The sequence below is a fragment of the Marmota flaviventris genome, chromosome 13, assembly GCF_047511675.1.
Source record: "Marmota flaviventris isolate mMarFla1 chromosome 13, mMarFla1.hap1, whole genome shotgun sequence".
NCBI lineage: Eukaryota > Metazoa > Chordata > Mammalia > Rodentia > Sciuridae > Marmota > Marmota flaviventris.
In genome coordinates this window covers 77,199,558-77,206,382 of record NC_092510.1, presented here as the reverse complement: position 1 = coordinate 77,206,382, position 6,825 = coordinate 77,199,558, and the positions used below count along the sequence as shown (strand labels likewise).

Genomic DNA, 6,825 nt, shown 5'->3' with positions numbered 1-6,825 from the left:
GGGGGCGGGACTCGGCGGGTCAGCTCCGCCCCTGCCCTGAGGCGCATCCCTGGGGCCAGTGTGCAGGAGTGTGGTGCCAGCCCTGACTCAGGGTTTCCCCTTTGTTTCCTCGATGGTTTGTGCCCCAGACGTCAGAGTTGATGTTGGAGTAGCTGAAAGCTGAGTTCATGCTTGTTTCACCTTCTGGTGTATCGCCTCCTCAGGGCGCTGTTGTGTAAACGTTCCGGGTAGAGCGCGTGTCTATGAGCAGGAAGGTGCTGTATGGATGCCTGCATGTGCGGGCTTTGCATTTAATCATTTTTTTTTTTTTTTTTTTTTTTTTGACTGAGAGCAGAGCTGGGAGTCTTAACTTGTCTTCACTGAAGGTATTCTCCATCCCACTTGCCAGCCCAGCATGGCTTTGAAGGCTCCCAAAGGTTTGAATTAAACTTTCCAAGAGCCAAAAGAATGGGTGCACTGAACCTGACATATGAAACTCAAATTTAAACTTGCATAGATTGAAATAAAATATTTCTATAATACTTGAAATAGAACTGCTGACTTCTCAGGTGGTCCTCTGATTATTGGTCTCCCCCCATCTTGGTTTAACAATTTTAAAGCTGTTATTCTCATTAATGTTCATATTAAAATTAATTTTCTTGTTAACTTATATTAGTATACATTATATTAATATTTACATTACTCTTGCTAGTAGTCACTTTATGCACATGTTTAAGCAACATTGTTTACATCATGAAGCTGTAATTATTACAACCTTACCACCTGTGCTTATGAAAGGAAGACTTTTTAAAAAAATTTATTTGTTCTAATTAGTTACACATTACAGCAGAATTCGTTTCAATACGTTGTATGCAAATGGAGCACAATTTCTAATTTCTCTGGCTGTACATGATGCAGTCACACCGGTGCTGCAATCATACATATACACAAGGTAATGATGTCCCTCTCCTTCTACCATTCTTCCCACCCTTACACTCCCTCTCCTCCCCTCACTCGCTTCTGCCCAATCCAAAGTTCCTCCATTTTTCCCTAGCTCTACTCCTCCATTATGGATCAGCATCCACATAATCAGAAAACATTTGGCCTTTGGATTTTTGTGGATTTTTGGATTATTTCACTTAGCATGATATTCTCCAACTTCATCCATTTACCTGCAAATGCCATAATTTTATTCTTCTTTAAGGCTGAGTAATATTCTACAGTTTGTTTGTCCATTCATCTGTTGAAAGACATCTAGGTTGGTTCCATAGTCTAGCTATTATGAATTGAGCTTCTATAAACATGGATGTGGCTGCATCACTGTAGTATGCTGATTTTAAGTCCTTTGGGTATAAACTGAAGAGTGGGATAGCTGGGCCAAGTGCTGGTTCTGTTCCAAGTTTCTAAGGAATCTCCATACTGTTTTCTAGAGTGGTTGCACCAATTTGCAGTCCCACCAGCAATGTATGAGTGTACCTTTTCCCCTACATCCTTGCCAACACTTATTGTTGCTTATATTCTTAATATTTGCCATTCTGATTGTAATGAGATGAAATCTTAGAGTAGTTTTAAATTGTATTTCTCTTTGCTAAACATGTTGAATTTTTTTTCATATATTTGTTGATCAATTGTATATCTTCTTCTGTGAAGTGCCTGCTCAGTTTCTTAGCCCATTTATTGATTGGGTTATTTGGGCTTTTTTTTTTTTTTTTTGGTGTTAAGTTTTTTGAATTCTTTATATATCCTGGATATCACTGCTGTATATGAGATTGGAGTGGTAATCTTCCATTCTGTAGGCTCTCTCTTCATGTAATTGATTGTTAAGACTTCTTTAGGGCCGGGGATGTGGCTCAAGCGGTAGTGTGCTCGCCTGGCATGCGCAGGGCGCTGGGTTTGATCCTCAGCACCACATAAAAATAAAATAAAGATGTTGTGCCACCGAAATCTAAAAAATAAATATTAAAAAATTCTCTCTCTCTTTAAAAAAAAAGACTTTTTAAAAGTAGTAATTCTGGTGGAGGTGCTTCAGGATGTTTTAGAATGGATTTTATAAGTAAGTTCATTTTCTTAGCCTTCTTTCATCCTGAAATTAACAATTCATTTTCTCATTGATAAAATATTTTAAAAATTCCTTCTATTCTCTAGGTACTTTTCCAGAAATGGATCCAGAACTTTACATAAGACATAATTCATTTCCTCTTGAAACTTTCAGCTAGCACAAAACAGAAATACAGTCACTTCTCATATTCACAAGTCCAGAATTGGTGGACTCAACCAAAGAGGGAAGGAGAATATTGGTAAAAATGTTGTGTCTGTACTGAATATATACAGATTTTTTCCCCCTGGACATTATTAACTAAACGATATAGTTTAACAATCATCTAAAGATGATTGAAAGCATTCAGGAAGATAAGTGTAATGTTGTTTGCATTTTATATAAAGGATCTGGGCTGGGTGAGATGGCACATACCTGTAATCCAAGCAGCTTGGGAGGCTGAGACAGGAGGATCAGGAGTTCAAAACCAGCCTCAGCAAAAGTGAGGTGCTAAGCAACTCAGTGAAACCTTACCTGTAAATAAAATACAAAATAGGGCTGGGGATGTGGCTCAGCGGTCTCGTGCCCCTGAATTCAATCCCTGGTACACTCCCCCTAACCCCCCAAAAAAGAATTTGGCCATCTGTGAATTTTGTTATCCTCTTTGTATCCTGAATCCAGTAACTTACAGATACTGTGGGTCAGCTGTCTATCAGAGTTTAATAAATAGTGTGAAGAAAATACAGTAGAATATGAAGAGCAGAAAGTACTGGAGGAGATAAGAGAGACTCCTGGCTATTTCTCAATATATATTCTTTCCTTTCACCTTTTATTTTCTTTATTAAATGTTTGTATTAGTGCATTATAGTTATACAAAATAGTGGGGTTCATTTTGACACAATCATACCTGCATGGAATATAATTTTCTCCATTTTAGTTCTCAGTGCTTCCTCTTTCCTTCCCTTTTACCCTCCATTTCCCTTCCTCTACTCTGCTGGGCTTCCTTCTGTTAAATTATTGTCTTTAAAAATTGATACACATACTGGTGAAATTTTTAGATACACATATAGGTGGAATTCACGGTGGTACACTCATATATGTACATAGCATAATTTTGTCAGTTTCATTCCACATTTCTTCTACTTTCTGGTTCCTCATCCCCACCTCTCAATCTCCTTCTTCTCCTCCACTGATATTCCCTCTATTTTCATGGAACTCACCACCCCGACCACTTTCCCCCCTTACTTTGCTCTGTATTCTGCATATGAGAGAAAACATTTGACCATTGACTGAGTTTGGCTTATTTCGCTTAGCATGATGTTCTCCATTTCCATCCATTTACCATTAAGTACCATAATTTCATTCTTCTTTATGGCTGATAAAACTCCTTTGTGTATATATACCACATTTTCTTAATCAGTTCATTTGTTGTTGGGCACCTGGGCTGGTCTCATAAGTTGGCTATTGTGAATTGTGCTACTATAAACATTGATGTGCCTATATCACTGTAGTATGCTGATTTTAGTTCTGTTGGATAAATATTTAGGAATTGGATGGGTGGATCATATGATGGTTCTATTTCTAGTCTTTTGAGGAATCTCCAAACTGCTTTCCAAAGTGATTGTACTAACTTATAACCTCACCCACAGTGTATGAGTGTACCTTTCTTTCTACGTCCTTGCCAGAATTTGTTATTACCTAGTTCAGGGTGAACTCTCAGTGTAGTTTTGTTTTGTATTTTCCTGATTGTCAGGGATGTTGAACTTTTTTTCATACATTTTTTTTTCTTGGTGTAGAACATTTATTTTATTTTTTTCCATGAAACACTCAAAAGTTCAGATCTGTGGGAAATAATTTTAATCAAAGAATTGTACATTTTCTTCCCACATATCCTGCTTTGTATTAGGAAATGACATTGTGATCCATTTCACTACAAGTAAAATTATTACAAAATATTTACAGGAAAATATTAAAAATAACCCAAACACAAAAGGCAAGATGAAATAAACTGGGTTTTCAGAAATCTCTACTCCAGTGCCCACAGCACACAAGAAGAGAGTCAAAACAAATAAGTAACTAAGACTCCCCTGATCACAAATTTCCAAAGAACTGGAGAAGGGGAAAAAACTGGACGAAGATGGTAGTGTGAAAGGAAATGGATGTTAGCAGCACTGCTGCAATAGCCAATCTATTCTGAGTGAAATAACCTCTTATGTGCAGTAAATTCTGAACTGAAATTAGAAAGTAACCTGACAGTGGAAGTAGCTCTTTCACCTAAGTTTAATAAGAGCCTCTTGCTCCACAAACCACTGTGGTGAACAGAAGCCTGTTCTGACATCAAAAGCTGTCATAGCAGCCTTTCTATTTCTTTCATGAAAGCTTCATAAACATCATCCTTAGTTTGTACTGAGATAGGGACAGAAGGACCAGATTTGGGGACTGCTTTGGCAAGAGGCACAGCAGAATCATCCTCTGACTTTCTTTGGGAGTAGCAGTAGCCCCTTTTTTCTCCCGATGTACAAATCGAGTAATCTCTGCCTTGGGATTAGTGATCTGTGGCTTGGCACTGATAGTTGCTGTGGCTTTCTTCTCAGTGGTGGCTGCACTTGTATCATCCGCCTTGGATCGCTGAATCAAGTTGGGTGGGGCACTCAACACCCCCGGATTCGGCAAGGGAGCCGGTGGAAAAGCCCAGGTGGGGCAGGTTCAAGTGGAGGCACCAAAGGTGGGCACATCATGCCAGGGAGAGGAGGAGGGATGCCTGGAGGTGCAGGGGGAGGTACCCTTGGTGGGGGTCCCCGAGGAGGAGGGCCAGGAGGCAGACCTGGAGGTGGACCTGGGGGAGGGCCAGGGGGTCGGCCTGGTGGTGGTCCTGGAGGTAAAATTCATGGTAAAGGCCCTTGGAGTCCTGGCATTCCAGGAGGTCTCAAAAATGGAGGAACCCCTGGAGGTGGTCCAGGAGGAAGGCCCGTGGGTGGCCCAGGAGGTTGTAAAGGTGGAGCAGGTGGTGGTCCAGGAGGAGGTGGTCCTGGCATGGGAGGTGCTTGTATCTGAGAAGGAGGAACAGACTGCGGGGGAGCCTGCTGCTGTGAAGAAGCAGTAGACGTGCCATCAGTATGAGGGTCCTCTTTATGCTGTTTTTGTGATTGTTTTTCTGCTTCAGAATCATCAGAACCATCTTCATCATCATCCTTTGAAAATTTCTCTACTTCCTGTCCTTCCTTTGGGATTTCCTGACCCGCCATTCGAAGCATCATGGCTTGAAGAGGAGTCAGCTCCTTCATGTTCTTCTTTTTCTTCCTTGATTTTCCAGGCATATCTTCAAATCGTACACTCAGACCTGACATTTTTTCTTCATTATTGTCTCTCTCACTATCATCACCGTGCACAAATTCATCCCCCTCACTTTCTCCATCTGATCTGCCAGTGTCACTGTCATCACTACTGTCATCGGCTTATCCTGATCCATGTCCTCAGGATAGCCATCATCTTCACTAGTACTGGACACGTCATCATCATGCCCCGTTGAGCAAGTTCTGGACTATACAACATGTCTTCATCTCACCTACGAGGGGGAAGATCTAGAGCAAAGCCCACTTTACTGCCATACATCTGCATGACTTGGGGAGGAGGTGGACCAGGTAGAGGGCCGAGGTTTTCTGCCAGGGGGCAAACATGGAACACCATGTCCAAGAAGAGGAAGGATAGAAACTGCATGAGTTGGGGTTCCATAGGTTGAGGTCTTCTTTAGGATGGAGGGTGGCTGGGCACCAGGAAGTGGAATGTCCTGGATCAAGATATTAGAAGGAGCATATGGCATATCTGGCAAAGTAATACTCTCTTCTTCCACATGCTGAGCATTCTTGACAGCATCAAAATATTGGCTAAGTTGAGCCCTCTTCTGTTCATATTCTACTTCTAGCTTTCTCAATTCTTTGTAAATATCTGGATTCTCTTTTTCATAAAGTCAGAATACGTTGAAAAGTTTCACTCAGCTTTTTACATTTGTCTTTCAGTACTTTCTCATTTAACTGTGGTTGTTGCACTGGGTTAAACTCCATTTCATCCAATTTCTCCATGTCCCGGATAATCTGTTTGAGATCTTTCATCTTCAAAACTGCAGCTGTACCATCATATGCTGTTTTTTGTTCTTTTTAAATTCTCTCTTCCGGGCTTCCCTTTGGGCTTGGTCTGTAGGGTTCATACATTTTCCACTTTTGGTGGATGATGTTGATCTCCGTCTCATGTTGACAATATGTATGGTTCACTTATTCACTTAAAAAAACAAACAAACAAAAAACAACAGTACTGCTGGGCTCCCAGGATTGCAAGAAGCGGGGAGGGGGCGATTCTGGGCCCTTTTCACTTCGTAGGGGCCTTCACCTCCTTTTTGCATACATTTTTGTTGGACATTTGTATTTCTTCTTTTGTGAAATGCCAGTTCTTTTGCTCATTCATCATTTTTTGTTTTGTTTTTTAGTTCTTTGTATAGTTTGAATCTTTTCTTAAATGAGTAATTGAACCCTTAGTTTGGTGTGGTCATGTGATAGTCCTGGCTAGTGAGAAATATCAGTGCATTAATGATCTGTAAGTGGTCTAGAGGGATGGGGGAAGAAGGAAGGTGTTGTTTCCTTTTTCATTTCTTCCTCATTTCTGCTTGCTGAAATGTGGATGTAGTGGCTTGGTCTTTGGTCTATGAGGTGGAAGGCACATGCTCTTGACAGTGGAATAAGGGGTGAAGCTTAGGTTTCTGATGCCCTGGAGAACTCTACTAGGAGCCCTGACTGCCCTTCTCTGGATTTGTTTTATAT

General features: G+C 40.8%; 1 pseudogene; it reads right to left on the bottom strand.

The window, feature by feature from the left end:
* Positions 1 to 4,361: 4,361 nt before the first annotated feature.
* Positions 4,362 to 6,260, bottom strand: LOC117794622 (WW domain-binding protein 11 pseudogene; annotated as a pseudogene).
* Positions 6,261 to 6,825: the final 565 nt, after the last annotated feature.